The sequence below is a fragment of the Staurois parvus genome, unplaced genomic scaffold (assembly GCF_062004578.1).
Source record: "Staurois parvus isolate SC_StPar_1 unplaced genomic scaffold, SC_StPar_1.0 ptg002337l, whole genome shotgun sequence".
NCBI classification, from domain to species: domain Eukaryota; kingdom Metazoa; phylum Chordata; class Amphibia; order Anura; family Ranidae; genus Staurois; species Staurois parvus.
Window position 1 is genome coordinate 486,256 of NW_028320133.1, and position 17,202 is coordinate 503,457.

The 17,202-nt window shown below is 48.2% G+C and overlaps 2 long non-coding RNA genes across 3 annotated transcripts in view; both read right to left on the reverse strand.

Moving 5' to 3' along the window:
- LOC149431223 (uncharacterized) overlaps positions 1 to 17,202 on the reverse strand; it is a 404,708-nt gene that overhangs the window by 363,590 nt on the left and 23,916 nt on the right. The window lies entirely within an intron of this gene.
- Positions 6,226 to 16,675, reverse strand: LOC149431227 (uncharacterized). Its single transcript, XR_016309356.1, has 2 exons — positions 14,935 to 16,675; positions 6,226 to 7,296 (listed from the first exon to the last, which is right to left on the reverse strand). It is a non-coding gene; the product is annotated as an uncharacterized LOC149431227 (long non-coding RNA).

The window sequence follows — 17,202 nt, forward strand, 5'->3', positions numbered from 1 at the left end:
CCCCCACGGCCCCCCTCCAGCACTGCAGGGGATCTGTCAGCAGCATATGCACTCCCCAGTGCTGACAGTCCCCCCCCACATACAGGCGTGAGAGCAGAGAGAAAGCTGCCTCTCCTCCTCCTGTGTCACCCCCGCCCACACTTCCAGCCAGCCTTGTGTATGCTTCCCCCCCCCCTCTCTCTCTTCACTCCCTCTCCCCCCCCCTCTCTCTTCACTCCCTCTCCCCCCCCCCCCCTCTTCACTCCCTCTCCCCCCCCCCCCCCTTCACTCCCTCTCCCCCTTCACTCCCTCTCCCCCCCCCCCCTCTTCACTCCCTCTCCCCCCCCTCTCTCTTCACTCCCTCTCGCTCCCCCCCTCTCTCTTCACTCCCTCTCGCCCCCTCTCTCTCTCTCTTCCCCCCTCCTCTCTCTCTCTCTTCCCCCCTCCTCTCTCTCTCTCCCCCCTCCTCCCCCTCTCTCCTCCCCCTCCTCTCTCTCTCTCCCCCTCTCTCCTCCCCCTCCTCTCTCTCTCCCCTCCTCTCTCTCTCTCCCCCCCTCTCTCTCTCTCCCCCCCCCCTCCTCTCTCTCCTTTAGTATGTCAGCAGTCTCTGACCGTCTCCTGTCCTCAGTCTCTGACCGTCTCTTGTCCACCGTCTCCTGTATCCTGTCCATAGTCTCTGATCATCTCCTTTAGTATGTCAGCAGTCTCTGACCGTCTCCTGTATCCTGTCTGCCGTCTTGCCTAGGGCAGCACAATACCAAAATACACCACTGGGTACAGGTAGGGCTAGTTAAGATAGCAGGCACTCGGTGGCGGGGTATAGGGAGGTGTAGTTAGTAGGATAGCAGACACTCAGCCGCAGGGTACAGGAAGGTGTAGTTAGTAGGATAGCAGACACCCAGCCGCAGGGTACAGGAAGGTGTAGTTAGTAGGATAGCAGACACCCAGCCGCAGGGTACAGGAAGGTGTAGTTAGTAGGATAGCAGACACTCAGCCGCAGGGTACAGGAAGGTGTAGTTAGTAGGATAGCAGACACCCAGCCGCAGGGTACAGGAAGGTGTAGTTAGTAGGATAGCAGACACCCAGCCGCAGGGTACAGGAAGGTGTAGTTAGTAGGATAGCAGACATTCAGCGGCAGGGTACAGGAAGGTGTAGTTAGTAGGATAGCAGACACCCAGCCGCAGGGTACAGGAAGGTGTAGTTAGGATAGCAGGCAGACAGCAGTGTGAGGATGACCCGGGCAGAATGCAGGAAGCTGGAAAGTAAGGTAGGCAGACTGGCAGAGCTCTATGACTGGGGAAGGAGGAGGATGGGCACTAGGTATGGTTCGGTCACAGCTCTCCCCACCCCCAACTCCCTCACCTCTGGAGTCAGCACACAAAGGATGACTGCTTGGGGGACTTGACTTGGGGGGGGGGGGGGGGTATGGGGTCACACAGGGCGATCGAAACTGGTGGGGGGATGGGGTGACACGGAGGTTCTGTGTGCGCAGGTGCCTCTGCTAGAGCTCTGCCCCCTTTTCATGCAGGGGCGTGGCTTACCCTGTTCCCGGAAGTGCTGTGAGGGCGGGAGGTTACCAGACCGGGGACATGCTGTGCTTCTCTCCCGGAGGTTAGAGCCTTGGCCAGAGAGATGAGCTCCGTCTTCAGGGGGTGAGGAGGAGCCCGGGGCTCGGCGGGGGGATTGCAAGTCTCAGCATGGACCTCCTGTGGACTTCCAGGACAACTTAAGAGACACAAGGGGGCCAGACTGACAGGGAGGCTGGGCTGCTGTTACAGGGACCCCCCTCCCTCCACAGTGGCAGGAAGGGGTAGTTAGTAGGATAGCAGGGTACAGGGAAGGTAGTTAGTAGGATAGCAGGCACACAGTGGCGGGGTATAGGGAGGGGTAGTTAGGATAGCGTTCACTCAGTGGCAGGGTGGGGTAGTTAGTAGGATAGCAGCATTCAGTGGCAAGGTACAGGGAGGGGTAGTTAGTAGAATAGCAGGGTAAAGGGAGGGGTAGTTAGTAGGATAGCAGGGTAAAGGGAGGGGTAGTTAGTAGGATAGCAGGCTACAGGAAGGTGTAGTTAGTAGGATAGCAGGCAGACAGCAGTGTGAGGATGAACCGGGCAGGAAGCTGGAATGTAAGGTAGACAGACTGGCAGAGCTCTATGATTGGGGAAGGAGGGGGATGGGCATTAGGTAAGGTTATTTCACAGCTCTCCCCACTCCCAACTCCCTCACCTCTGGAGTCAGCACACAAAGGATGATTGGTTGGGGGACTTGATTTGGGGGGATGGGGACACACAGGGTGATCACAATGTGGGGGTGGGAGGCACAGGGTGATCGGAACTGCCAGAGGGGGTGCAGATAATGGAACTGATCCTCCCGTGGCTCCCTGCAGCAACTAAAAGCTGTCTGGAGGAGGAGGAGGAGCTGCTCGCTGTGCTGCAGGCCGAGACACAGTGGAATCGGTTTCAGTGATAAGGCAGTACAGCCAGCCCTCCTGTCAGGTGGCGGGGCCCCCTGTTGAGCTGGTCAGGTCCGATACAGGAGGGCCGGCTCTACCATTTTTATCAGCAGCCCTGGAGATCGGAGAGACCGAAGACAAGAACCGAGAGAGGGGGACCAGGGACTTGAAGAGGGGACAGGGACCGAGAGAGCAGTCCTTTTCTGTTTTTTTTTTTCCTGTCCCGTCATCTACTTACAGGGGATGATGAACAGTCTGTGCAGATGGCGGAGAGCTGGGGAAATGAAGGCGTGGTACAGGACGCCTACAAAGGATTTGTCGCCATCAAAATGGCCAGTAAGTTGTGTAGTGGCCTGTATGTAACAAGGGCCTGATACAAGATCCATCTGTGTTGTTCCTGTGACTGTATAATAAAATAATTCTTCCATGATTACCGTCTGTGAAGGTTCTTATTTATCCGGGGTACAGCATGGCTAGTACTAGTATTCAGTAGTATTCATCTGGACTGCGTCTGAATAAACCTTTCTGGCCAGTCCTACTCTACCAAAAGCAAATGCTACTGTGGACACAATGCCAACATGGGGCAAAAAGACACAAAGTGGGGGGAGAGCTGCTAGGTTAAAACCTGGCTACTGACCTTCAAAGCTCTAGAGGATGTGAGAAGCATGCTTCGCTAGGGCATCCCGCGCTCTTTGGCTGCAGCTCATGGCCGGTCAGTTTGCCATTAATCTGGAACAGATACTGGGCTCGTACCCCGTATTCAGGGCTTGGCACTTCTGTCTCTGCGGGCCTCCGACATTAGCGTGGAGTTTATCCCCTGTTTCAGGGCCTCTCCCCCATGATTCTGACCATTCCTTCATAATCATGTCCGTCATGACTGGAAAGGAGAAACTTTAGACTTTTTTGTTTAAGCCTTGGTACATTAAATCATGTTTGGAGAGCGGAGCTACCCCATCCTGAATCTCAAAAGGTCTCATACAGTATAAATGAATCCCCAAAAAGGTCAGACTTCCTCTAGAGAGTGCCTAAACTTTGCCGCTTTAGTTGCTTCCACATGACCTTCTTCCAGTCCCGAATCTGAGTCAGAAATCTGGGTCACCTATCCCTGGGCTGCATACCCTACACCAGCTGACTCTGCTGAGCCAGAAGCCACTGGAAGTAGGGAGTATTGCACATGATCAGGCTGACTAGAAGAAGTGGTAGGCCATTTGACATCAGAGATGCCTGAAAGGTGCACTGCACCTGCTCTCTAAAAGGAACTTAGAAACTTTGCATAAGGTGATTCAGCTTCTGCTTTCAAGAAGTTAGAAATACACTGCAGCAAAAGACTTGTTATAATTAGAAGATAATTTAGTGCTCCAGTTAGCACATTTTATTTTAGAGGTGAACTTATCCTCTTTAGCCTAAGACAAAAAGAGAGGGGAGGAGGGCTCCAAGTTAAAAGCCAGGTCCTTATTAGGTCAGGAGCACCACCCCTGCACCCAGTGCTGCCTATGTCAAAAAACAAATGTCTAGAAGACTGCTTGAGACACCCCTCAAGGAACCCCAGAAGTACCAACCACCTCCACCAAAAGCACACAGCACATATACTATATTGCCAAAACATTTGGGACACCCCTCCAAATCATTGGATTTAGGTGTTAAAATCACCTCCATGGCCACAGGTGTATAGAATCAAGCACCTAGGCTTGCAGACTGCTTCTACAAACATTTGTGAAAGAATGGGTCGCACTCAGGAGATCAGTGAATTCAAGCGTGGTACCGTGATAGGTCACCACCTGTGCAATAAGTCCATCCGTGAAATTTCCTTGTTATTGAATATTCCATGGTCAACTGTGAGTGGTATTATGATAAAGTGGAAGCAAGTGGGAACAGCAACTCAGCCAAGTGGTAGGCCAGGTAAAATGATAGCGCGGGGTCAGTGCAAGCTGAAGCGTACAGTGTACAGAAGTTGCCAACTGTCTGCAGAGTCGATAGCAAAAGACCTCCAAACTTCACGTGGCCTTCAGATTAGCACAGCAACAGTGCATATTGAGCTTCATGGAATTGGCTTCCATGGCCATGTAGCTGCATCCAAGCCTTACATCACCAAGTGCAATGCAAAGCATCGGATGCAGTGGTGTACAGCATGCTGCCACCAGACTTTAGAGCAGTAGACACATGTTCTATGGAGGACTTATCACCGTCTCTATCTGAAAATTCGATGGACGTGTCCCGGTTTAGCAGTTGCCAGGAGAACAGTACTTGCTTGACTGCATTATGCCAAGTGTAAAGTTTGGTGGAGGGGGGATTATGGTGTGGTGGTTTTCAGGGGTTGAGCTTGGCTTTAGTTCCAGTGAAAGGAACTCTTAAGGCATCAGCAAACCAAGACATTTTGGACAATTCTATGCTCCCAACTTTGTGGGAACAGTTTGGGGATGGCTCCTTCATGTTCCAACCTGACTGTGTACCAGTTCACAAAGCAAGATCCATAAAAATATGGATGAGCGAGTTGGGGGTGGAGGAATCTCTCTGGCCTGCACAGAGTCCTGATTTCAACCTGATAGAACACCTTTGGGATGAATTAGATCGAAGACTGCAAGCCAGGCCTTCTCGTCTGACATCAGTGTCTGACCTCACAAATGCACTTCTGGAAGAATGGTCAAACCTTCCCATAGACACTCCTAAACCTTGTGGATAGCCTTCCCAGAAGAGTTGAAGCCATTATAGCTGCAAAGGGTGGGCCAACTCAGTACTGAACCCTACGGACTAAGACTGGGATGCCAGTGTGCGTGTAAAGGCAGGTGTCCCAATACTTTTGGTAATATACTGTATATAGCCTGCTTTTCTACCTGTTTTATAGCAGGAGCCTAGGAGGAAGCCTCCATGATGTCCCCTGCATTCTTTAGCGCCCAGCACCCTTTGGCCCATGCTGTCGGCGTCCAGCAATAAGCATCAGCCCTGCCCTTTCTCTTGCGCCTCTGAGGCCGAAACCAGAAGCCTCTGGTGCAGAGAGGACATCACATCCCCCAGAATCATGACACCCAGCATCTTCCAGGCTAGCTGCGTCACATCCGGCCTCCAGGAAGGCACTCCCTCAGCCCTGACTGACCTAAACGCGCCAAGGATGGATGCCATTCTAACCAGCTCCTTCACTGGCACTGGAAAGAGGTAGAAGCGGGTACATTCCTACACCGATGCAGAGGGGACTTGAGGCCAAAAAGTAAAGAACTGCAGGTGAGGGCACGTTTCCTGGGCAGCCCTTGAGACATGGCTTGCTGCTTAAAAAGCAGTTCTTCTAGTCAACATGCTTTTTCCAGACAGAGTAAACACAAAATGGCCATGTTCCTGTAGGACCATCTTAAGAAGCTTGAAGCAATGTGTTTCCTGTCCTGGTTGAAGGAGCTCAATCGTTCAAGGTCTGTCCTGGAAGACAACCGGGGGGGGGGGGGGAAATTATATACATTTCATTTGTGTACAGTGTTGCATGACCAAGAAATTGCTAGTTAAAGCTGCAGTTCTGAAAAGCAAAAAAGTGCCATGATCATGAAGGGGTTAAAACCTTCTGGAGATCAAGTGGTTAAAGTCTAATTTGGCCAGGTTTTGAGCCTCTCTGTTGGTCTGTTATTATAAAGACTTCAGGTTGATTTGTATTTTTATATAAAAGTTTTTTTTCCCATTGATATCCACAGTTCCCATTCACATGGAATCTGTATACAGCATTGTTCAATTTAAAAAAATGCAGTTCCAAAGCCACCCATTTACAAATACCACAAATGCATAACAGTTCATAAGGAAAAAACTATTACTGCAAACTTGAGAAAGTACTTTAATAGTTTTCATTTTACATTTTAGATCTAAAAAGGAACACATGCAGCAAGTGAATATTAAGAATTCTGCTGGAACCAACTGTTTAAATTATATGTACAGAGAGGATTACTATCAAAACTAGTAACCTTCAGTGAGGCTATTTACAGAATTTACAAAAAAAAAAAAAAAGGACAAAGTGTATCAGTACAACAAAGGCAACATGAAAATTAGCATACTGTGGTATTCTGAGACTTGTATCGAATAAAGCTTTCAGAAGCAAAAAGCTACCAAAAATACTCTTTCCAGTCCACAAGAAAACATGTCACCAAAGTAAATTTACAATATTAGGTACAGAAGCAGAATACCAAGGTGAACATTTAGAAATAGCATTGTACACTACAATTTCATAAAACTGAAGGGAAGAAACAAATTAACATACTGCCCACAAGTTTCACCTTTGAACCTTGAAAACTTCAGGTGACATCTGGCTGGTTGCTTTGGGCATGCAAATTAATATCTTTTCTTTCACGTCCAGATAATCCTCTCCCAAAGGGTGACCAATCACAGAGCTACCAGGGATATAGAAATATCAGCATTCTGTCCTGGAACTGCTCTATACAATAAAGAACTTGTTTTAAATAACACTTTCATTCTTTGTCTTAAACCTACAATAATGAATCAATATGTTATAACATCTAGTTGAAGCAGTGTATAGAGTGGTACAACTCAAAGAGGAACAAAACATGATGGATCTCTTACAAAATGTAGGCAGTCTTTGTATTAAAAATGCTTCATCAGAAGGAAGTAAAAGCGTCCTGATAAATGGCAATTTCACAGGACACGTGGAGCTGAACTAAACAGAGCTGTCGTGAGGTGGTGAACTCCATCGTGACTGCAGATGCCGAAGAATGCTGTTCGATATCGTCCCAAGTTTTTCCTGCATTTCAAAAAGCTGGCTTCCAGAATATTTTCCAAGCTCCTCTGTAGTCACCAACAAAGAAAGTGTACTAATCTGTGCAGCAAGGTCTAGGGTGGCTGCAGATTCCACAGGTGCTGTGGCAGATGCTTCAGGCAGGTCTGTAAAGCAAGCAAGGATTAGTTATGGTGAAGTAACGGAAAAAAAAAAACTCATGAAATACGCCAATACTCTAGGGGTCACCATACATGTTACAATCTGACTGCAATACATCAAAACATAATAGGAGAACCTTCCTAAACTTTCCAGTCAGTTTGTATTCAATCAAGCCCTTGCATTACATAATTGGTAGATCCAAAAGAAGACTACAATAAGATATTGGCAGAAAGTCAGTGCAAAAAATGCCCATCAGTAGTTTGAACAACCACATTGGGTGTCTCTGCAAATCAAAGGATAGGCAGGAGTCGTCTGTTTTAGTAGAACATCCAATTACTTTATTTCACCAAATACATTTTTTTATTATTATTATGAACTACCGCATCGGACACCTCAGCCAATCGAACTACCGAGAGCCTTTTATGTGCTGGCTCTTCCTATCAATGCGTTCACCCACCTGAGAACCCCCACAGAACGGGAATGCCCGAGGCATAGACCGTGTCCACACTGTGCACTAGGAATGCTGCATGTCCCCCACCCCCCTTGCTGGGTGACCAGTCAACAGCTGCAAGTCCATTTTGACCTTTTTCTTTTTATTGTGGAACCGTTTTACCCTTGTTTCTGAATTTAGTACACGATAAGGGCTCTCCCACCTCCCTCTCTTTTTCAGTGGAAACGAAAGACCCCTGGTCAGCTCCTCAGGATATTTCAGTCTACAATGTTCCATCAAACCCCAGACCCTACAATAAGATTGTAATGTGTGTGGAAAGCTTTACAACTATCGGTGGTCACCTTTTTAGAGTCTCAATTGTAATATACAGTAGTATCAATGGTACTTGCACAGCACTGCCATACAGTACGTGCCTAAACTGGAAAATACAGGAATGGAAAGAGCTTGGGAGGAATGGTGGAACTAAAATCGCAGCAATCTGCTGCAATGTTGCAGGCTCAGAATTCATGGAATTACGCAGCCTGGATCAGACAGAATTAAACTGAGAACAGAATAGATAAAATGGCCTATAACCTGGACTGCTTTTTTTTTTATTTTAATTGAGGCAATCTTTAAATTCAATTTTAAAAAGCAAGAAAAATTAGCAGATTAATAATTTAAAGCCCCATAGCTTTAAGTACAGCTCACGGGTCTTAAAAAGCAGCTTAATCATTAAGCGTAGGTTCCACAACTTCGCAGTTCTGCGTGTCACGTTTGCAAGGGCACAGCTGCGTTTCCTGCAATCTTTTTTAAAAACATGGACGCACAGAAATCACATGGTGCTTTGACACCACTTTCCTTAAAGCAACACACTTTTTGTGCGGCTGCGGGAACGTGTGCGATTTACACACACAGTCCTATGGAAATCTATGGAAAGAACTAAAGATCAGAGTTCACAGAAGAGGCCCACAGAACCTTCAAGATTAGAAGACCGTTTGTGTGGAAGAATGGGCCAAAAATCACACGTGAGCAATGCAATGCGACTAGTTTCTCCATATAGGAGGCATCTTGAAGCTGTCATTACCAACAAGGATTTTGGATGAAGTATTTATTTTTTTTTGTATGCACGGATTATTACTGACATGTAGTGAAAATGCAGTTATTTACCTGTTAACTGTATTTCCAGGAATCTTCTAGGACAGCTTCACTTGAGAGATAGGGCTCCTCCCAGGAAACACCCGCTCCACCTTTTCCCCTTTATAAGTATCCTCTCTCCCAGTGGGCCCTCAGTATAAGAATATGACCGAAGGCCTAGGAGAAAGCATAAAATAAAAAACGGTAATAGAGACAACCCATCACAGGTTCATAACATACCTAGACATCAGTACATAATCACACAGCAATCGGGAGGGAGTTATGCTGTCCTAGAAGATTCCTGGAAATACAGTTAACAGGTAAATAACTGCGTTTTCCCGTGTCATCTTCTAGGACAGCTTCACTTGAGAGGAGTTGAATAGAAATACATACATTAGGGTGGGCCCCTTGCTTGTAGGACCTTCCTGCCGAACGCCTGGTCATTGCTGCCAATCAGATCCAATCTGTAGTGCTTAGCAAAGTTGGCGAAACTGGACCACGTTGCGGCTCTGCAGATCTGTCCGGGGGAGGCACGCTCTTCAGGACCGTGCCCAGGTCCCATGTGGGGTACTTCGATGTGGACGGGGCTCGGCACCTGGAGATAGCCCTCAGGAACCTGATTATCAACGGGTCTGCCGCCAACCTCAACTCCAGAAAGCTTGACAAAGCCGCTACCTGCACTTTAAGGGTATTAGCGGCCAGGTTCTTATCCGCCCCGGCTTGGAGGAATTCAAGCATTGTATGCAAGATGGGAGCCCGGGTTCCTCGTTCCTGTCCTTCCAGGCGGAAAATTTCTTCCAGACTTTATCATATATGGCGTTTGTTGATTTCTTCCTTCCGTCCAAGATGTTGGCGACCACTCTTTCAGACAGTCCCTTCTTCACTAGCCTGTCCCGTTCAGAAGCCACGCTGCTAGGGACAGCCTTTCTGGGTGAGGATGTAGCACTCCCCCTTGGGCAAGTAAATCGTGTGAAGGTGTATCATCCATGGGTCTGTTAAGCTTAGTTCCCTCAGCCGGGAGAACCATGATCTTTTGGGCCAAAATGGTGCAATCAGGATGACCGTGGCTTGAGAAGACTGGATCTTCTGTACCACCTTTGGTAATAATCTGAACGGAGGAAAGGCATAGAGGAGGTTTCCTTCCCAATGCTGGGCTAGCGCGTCTATCCCTGCACTCCTGGGGTCCTTCTGCAGGCAGAAGTATCTCTCCAGCTTCACATTTTGGCTGTTGGCGAAAAGATCCGTAGAGGGGGTGCCCCATCTGGCGCATATTTGATTGAATGCTGGACAGCTGAGGCACCATTCTGTCTGGGTGACCTCTTTCCGACTCAACTGGTCCGCCAACTGGTTCAGATTCCCTTTTAGATGCACCGCAGTGATGGACTCTAGGTTCCTCTCTGCACAGGTCAGGAGGGTTCCTGCCAATTCCATCAGCCTCGGGGACCTCGTGCCCCCCTGCCTGTTCAAGTATGCTACTGCCGTTGTGTTGTTGGATAGAATCTGGACTTCTCTCCCCTCTATCCTCTCCTGAAAAGCCGTAAGAGCTTTGAAGATTGCCGACAGCTCCTTGTAGTTCGATGATTTCCTTGAATTTTCTGCATCCCATCTGCCCTGGGCTAGGCAGTCTCCCATATGAGCAACCCACCTGGTCATGCTTGCATCCGTGGTGATCCTCACTGGGCTGGCTTGCTTCCATTTCCTTCCCGCCTCCAAGGTGTGGATGTTCCCCCACCACCTTAGTGATTCCCTCACCTTGTGCGTGAGGCAGATCCTGGAATTCAGACCTGCTTGGCTGCCATCTCAGTGGGAGAGGGTGTGATTCTGTAGTACCCTGGAGTGGAGCTGTGCCCATTGCACCCCTGGCATTGCGGCTGTCATGCTCCCGACTAGCTTCATTGTGGTCCTTACTGTGCAGGTCGACATCCTTTGGAAGGCTCTCGTGTCTTGCTGCAGTTTGAGAGCTTTTTCCGTTGTCAGGTATGAGCAAGCATTTGCGGAGTCCAGGATGTACCCCAAGTACGTGATCCTCCTGGAGGGTACTAGCTGTGATTTTTCCTCGTTCATCAACCACCCCAAGCTCTCTAGAAAAGATATTGTGCGTTCGACATGGGACCTCAGGCCTCTTTCTGTATCTGAAAATAGAAGCAGGTCGTCCAAGTAGGGGATGATATTTATTCCTTCCAGCCTCAAGACTCTTAGGGGTTCCGCCAGGATCTTGGTAAATATCCTTGGAGCTGATGACAGGCCAAAGGGGAGTGCATTGAACTGAAACAGAATCGTTCTTTTTGCGCCTTCCAGCGCAAACCTCAGGAACTTCCTCGATTCCTCCCTTATCGGGACGTGCAGATATGCATCTTTCAAATCTATTGAGGCCATGAATGCTCCTGGCGACAAGAGTTCTTTTACCGTGTATAAGGTCTCCATGCAGAACTTCTTGGGTCTCACGAACTTGTTTACCTTCTTCAGATTTAGTATCATCCTGTAGGTACCGGACGACTTCTTCCTTAGGAAGAAATGGGAGAAGAACCCACTTCCCTTCTCTTCCTCCTCCAGCTGGCAAATCACATTCTGCCTGAGCATCCCTTCCAGGAGGTCCACCAATGCATCTGCCTTCTCCCTGTCCCTTGGCAGGGGTGTTGCGAAGAATCTTTGAGGGGGGGGCCTTAAAAACTCTATTTTGTAACCTCTGCGAATGGCCTCTAGAATGTAAGTGTTCTGGGTGATCTTCAGCCATTGTGTGTGGAAGTGCCCCAGCCTTCCTCCCACCTGGCTTCTCCAGTCACTTGGGCTGGGTCTTGGGTCTATTCTGGTTGGGGTTGAAGAGGAAACCTCCCCTTCCCCTTGACTCGTTCCTGCCCCTCCTTGCGCCCCAGCCTGTGCGCTGGCTTTGAAATCATCGTGTACTGCCTGTTGAGGAGAAACCCCTTTCGTCCTACTTGCCTGCTGGGGACTGGAAAGCTCTTCTTTTTTTTTATCGGCCGACCTTTCCAGGACCGAAGTTAGTTCCGGCCCGAAGAGGAGTTTTCCCTCGAAGGGCAGACCGCAGAGTTTGGACTTAGAGGCAAGGTCCCCCTGCAAAGACTTTAGCTAGATAGCTCTTCTCGTGGAATTTATGAGCGCCGTTGATCTAGCTAAGAATCTGATAGTTTCTGCTGATGCGTCTGCAATAAAAGCCACCGCTTTTTCCAGTACAGGCAGCGACTTCAGGATTTCCTCCGCCGGGGTGCCTTGTTCCAGGTGCGAGCGGAGCTGCCCCAACCATACATCCAAAGTTCTGGAGACACACGTCGTCGCAACTGCTGGCTTGAAATTCACCGCGGATGCTTCCCATGCTCTCCTCAGGAATGTATCCGCTTTCCAGTCCATCCATTGGGTCATTCAGGGACCCGCTGTCCTCGAAGGACAGGTCCATCGCTTTCGAGATTCTAGAAAGGGGGGCATCTGGCTTCGGGCAGATTTCCCACACGGAAGCGTCTTCTTCCTTGAACGGGAATCGCCTCTTAAGGTTCTTGGGAAAGAAAGCCTTTTTCTCCGGCTCTTCCCATTCCCTCCTGATAGTGGACCATAGGGCAGAGTGCACTGGGAATGTGCGGCTGCTCTTTGTAGCCCTGCGTACAGCTGGTCATGGAGAGAGGGGTCCTGCTGTTCCTCCTCCAGATCCAGAGTCTCGTAGATCACTTTCAGAAGGCCCTCCGTGTCTTCTGCCTGAAAAAGGAATCTTTGTGCTTTTGGGTCATGATCCTCGACCTCGTCTTCCTCCGAGTCTGAAGTACTCAATGGTTCGGCTCCCCTTGCGACAGTTACCTGGTCCTTCCTCTTTTTCCCCCCCTGGGCATTGCCTGAAGTGCCCGGTTGGGGCTCGTCCTGGGCCGGTCCCTGCTTCTGCTCCCTAAAGCTCTGAAAAGTCTTGGACATATCTTGCATCATGTTCTGTAAGAAATCCTTAAAGAGGGACCCAGACTCCTTTTTGATAAGCTTATCTATGCAGTCTTGGCAGAGTTGCTTCCGTCAGGAACTCGCCAGCCTCTTTCTGCAAGTGGCGCATTTCTTTTTCAGCTCGCAAGGAGCTTCTCTTTCCCCTCTATCCTCCTCCTGTGGGCCCATCTGGGGACAAGAAGACATAGGTATTCATCAACCGCGGAGGCTCCCCCCCCAGGGATTGCCCCCCGTGCACTCCCCCAACACCCTAAAAAGTCAGCAGTGGGGGGGGGGGGGGGTAGATGAGTGTGGGGGTGCCCAAGGGTCCCAGAGGGGGGAGGGGGGGAAGGGGGAGGGGGTGAGTGGCGGCCAAATACCTTGCCGCAGGATTCCCCCGGCCCAGACAGATCTGCCTCCATCCTGCCGCGAACTCCTCCTCAGTGCGGCGATTTTTCAGGGTTTGGCGGGCTCCGCCCCCTCCCTGGGATCCCTGCGCGCCGACCTTCCTCTCACGGCCGCAGGTGGAGAAGCGGCCGTGGTGTGGGCTCGTTCCGCGGTCCGCCGCCCATTTCCAACATGGCGGCCGCTGCTCCATGCTTCCTGCGCCGGAAGTGACGCCGTCCCGTGCCCGGAAGTGACGTGTTTGCGGCATCCTGACCCCGACAGCCTCACCCCCTGGCCATGCTGCCGGGATCCTGGAACAGGTAGGACTTACCTCAGCCCCCCCAGGGAAAGGCACCACTGCCCAGGTCGGCGGAGCGGGCTCTACCCCCCTGGAGAGCCCCGCTGGGACCATCCGGGGTCTGTCACCCCCACCCCGAAGGGTCTGTCCATAGGATGAGCCTGGATGAAAACCCCCCCACAAGGTCCCTGCCATCCTTAGAGAAAGGAGGAAGGGGGGGCCTCAGCCAGGGGCCCTCTGTACCTCGCCAGGCAGCCGGGGAAAAAATAACAAACCGGGCGTAGCTCCGTCCTGGCCGGAGGAAACACTAATACTGAGGGCCCACTGGGAGAGAGGATACTTATAAAGGGGAAAAGGTGGAGCGGGTGTTTCCTGGGAGGAGCCCTATCTCTCAAGTGAAGCTGTCCTAGAAGATGACTCAGGAAAATTTTATGTCAATAGCACCTTTAGATATATATTTACCTAGAAAAACGGTGACGTTTTCAATACTTATTTTACCCGCTGTACTATTAAAACCTGTTGTTTTTTTTTCAGGATTTGAGTGCAATGACTACACTTCTGCTTCCCCAGAATACCCTGAGAACACGACAGTGTCGTATGTCACGACAACAGACCCTCTCTGCACTCCAATCCCTGCCCATCAGAGCAGATCACATGTAGACAGTTTGCTCACAAAAACAAGGACACGCCCATGAGACACACCCACTATGCAGAAATGCTGCATTGCATGCTGGGAAATGTAGTTTCTTACTTCAATTATAGGGCTTATTTGCAAGGTGAAGCACTAGATTACATTAAGGCAGCACAAATGCTGGTCAGACATTTAGATGTCTATTTTCCAATGATTGCTGATGCATGCATGTTACCCTACGCCTGTTAAGACCTTAAAATGTACTATGAATGCAGTTAGCCAGAAATTAGACCTATGACTACTAATCTCAAGTACGATCCCTATTCTTGCATGAGAGATTTTCCGCAAAAATGTATGGGTGTCAACTATAGGTGAATTCAAATCAAACTGCAGATTTCAGTGAACTTAAGTCATTTGGACCAAGCTGGCATAAACAAATTTACTTCACTTAACAGATGAAGTGGATGTGAGCGCTGTATAAACAGGTATGTCGTCTCAGCCACATACAGCACTGTGTTCCAGCAGCTGTCAAATTGGACTGAGTGCTGCTCAGCCATTCACAGGCGGTTGGGTGCCCTCACAGTCTCCACCTCAGCCTGAGGAACCTTTGTATTCATTCATAGTCCCATAGCCTGAACACAGCAACGCATATGTAGCTGATGCTACATACAGTTTATAGAGGTGCTGCATCTGTTAATGATGTAAACAGTACATTTGGACTAGCTTGGTCCAAACTATTCAAAGTTCACTAAAACCTGGAGATCAGCTTTAATCGCTCATCCCCAATAATCACACATTTTATGTTAAGATAAATCATACACAAAAGGTAAGACTTTTATCCTTCTCACCTTAAAAACTTCAAAGAGACGAGAGAACTGCTTTCCAACCAAGACATTGAAAACTTTCCCATCTTCTCCACTAAGACGGCTACAAAGAGGACAAATGTCAAATTATTACACACAAACTGATATACATTACCCTAAATATTTTATTGTGGAATATAATGTTCTACTTGAAGGAATATTCACCACTAAATAGTTCTAAAGATCAGAATGGAAGATTATACACCATGGGGTTGTTTTAGCTGAATTTGCTTGCCAAAGAGGTAAAGCACTCTGGCAGCTGTCCGCTCTAGTGTGAATTCAGCCTGAAAGGGTTTTGTTATATCTGCTTGATAAGTGCAAAAAATACCTGTTGATCTTGTTAGAAATCTCGTGAGCTGATAACTTACTGTGCACTCTGCTAACTATTATCTCTAAGGTGTACAGAAGCACTCCCCTCCGGTATGTACAATAAGAGAAGGACAGCATTCTGTAGTCCTGTCTTGTTTCTGCTGATACAAAAGGAAGAGTAGGCATTGTCATCCTACGGCAGTTTTGTTACTGGAGGATCATCAGGGAAAAAATAAAGGAAGAAAACTAGTGCAGCCACATCTAAGGACTAGAAAGCTGCAATATATTCATTTTTTTGTGGCTTAGATGCACTTTAAGAATAGGCTGTTCAACTAGAAAAGTTGGTATTGAGTGAAAACAGCTCCCCTTGTTCACTAACATTTATTGGCTAGGTATTCCTTAGTAAATCAATTCCTGCATCCACTGCAATATTCTGCACCGCAACAATCTGGAATGTTTCTAGCTCCAAAATGCAATTGTACTCACTTTGCAATTGCAAGATAAGCATCTGTCTGTTCTGTATGTGAGGTAGATGTGTCTTCCAAGGTTTCTAGTAAAGGCAAGAATTGAGCGTTTTCAGGATTAGCAGCCATATTCCCAAAAAACTGCAAAGAAATAAGAAGTCACTTAAAATAATCAGCCCAGTGGTTTGCTACAGTAGGAAATAAATTGTGTTTCTATATCTTACAGTTTTCTTGCTTAGTGCAGCAACTATAGATACAAAACGTTACACTTTTTATCTGCTTGAACACCAGACTGTTTCACCCCCTTCCTGCCCAGGCCATTTTTCAGATTTCAGCGCTGTCGTACTTTGAATGACAATTACTCAGTCATGCAACACTGTACCCATATGAAATTTATATCAATCTGTGAGACAGATAGAGCTTTCTTTTGGTGGTATTAAGTCATTTAGTCACAACTGTTTTTTTTGTTTTGTTTTTTGCGCTATATAAAATGGAAAAAAGTTTTTTGCCATTTCTTCATTTCCTGTCTGTAAAGTTTTGCCAAGAATATTTCTTCATAAATGTGGGCCAAAATACATTCTACTACATACAAACTATGGTATATACTGTATATCCATAAAATGATCAATTCTGATGTACTGACTGCCCAACTCATTTCTTGAGGCCCTAAAATGCTAGGACAGTACAAATACCCCCCAAATTACCCTTTTTTTCATTTTAAATCAGACAGTCCAAGGTATTTAGTAAGAGGCATAGTAACATTTTTGAAGTTGTAATTGTTCAGAAAATGAAAGAAAAAAAAACCATTTCCCCAAGTTGTCATTTTAAAAAGTTTTTTCACATAAGCAGCATGGGCACACTTACAATTACACCTCAACACATTCTGCTTCTCCTCCTTAGTATGGGGATAGCACATGCATGAGACGTTTTCACAACTTACCCACATGGGGGGGGGGGGGGGGCCCAAAATCAAAGTAGAACCTTCAAGCTTTATAAGGGTGTAAATTAGGCATCTCATTTCCTCACTACCTCTCTCATTTATGTAGGCCCTGGAGCACAAGGACAGCAGAAACGCCCAAACGAATAGGACTGCCTGCATGGGGATGCACAGAACTCCTGCCCCCAGTCTGACATCCTTGCAGGTGTACAGCCCCAAATGCAGACAGTGATTTCGGGGACATGCACCTGCACTGATGTTGGATTGGGAAAAGCGGCTGTGTCCATGCAGCTGTTGTGTCCCAATAATCAATGTGACTGCCTGCATGGGATGCACAGAGCACCTGTGCAGGTAAACATGGCCCTTGCACAAGGTATACATCGATAAGCCCCTTGTGAACAAAACCTTACGTCAACACTGGGGCAGATGTGACATAGCGATGTTCAGGGACACTGACTGGCTGCACTGGTGTGGTAATGGTGTATTTACACTGGGGGGGTTGGGGAATGCTACGGTTGAGTCAAATTTTTACCACCCCTCAAC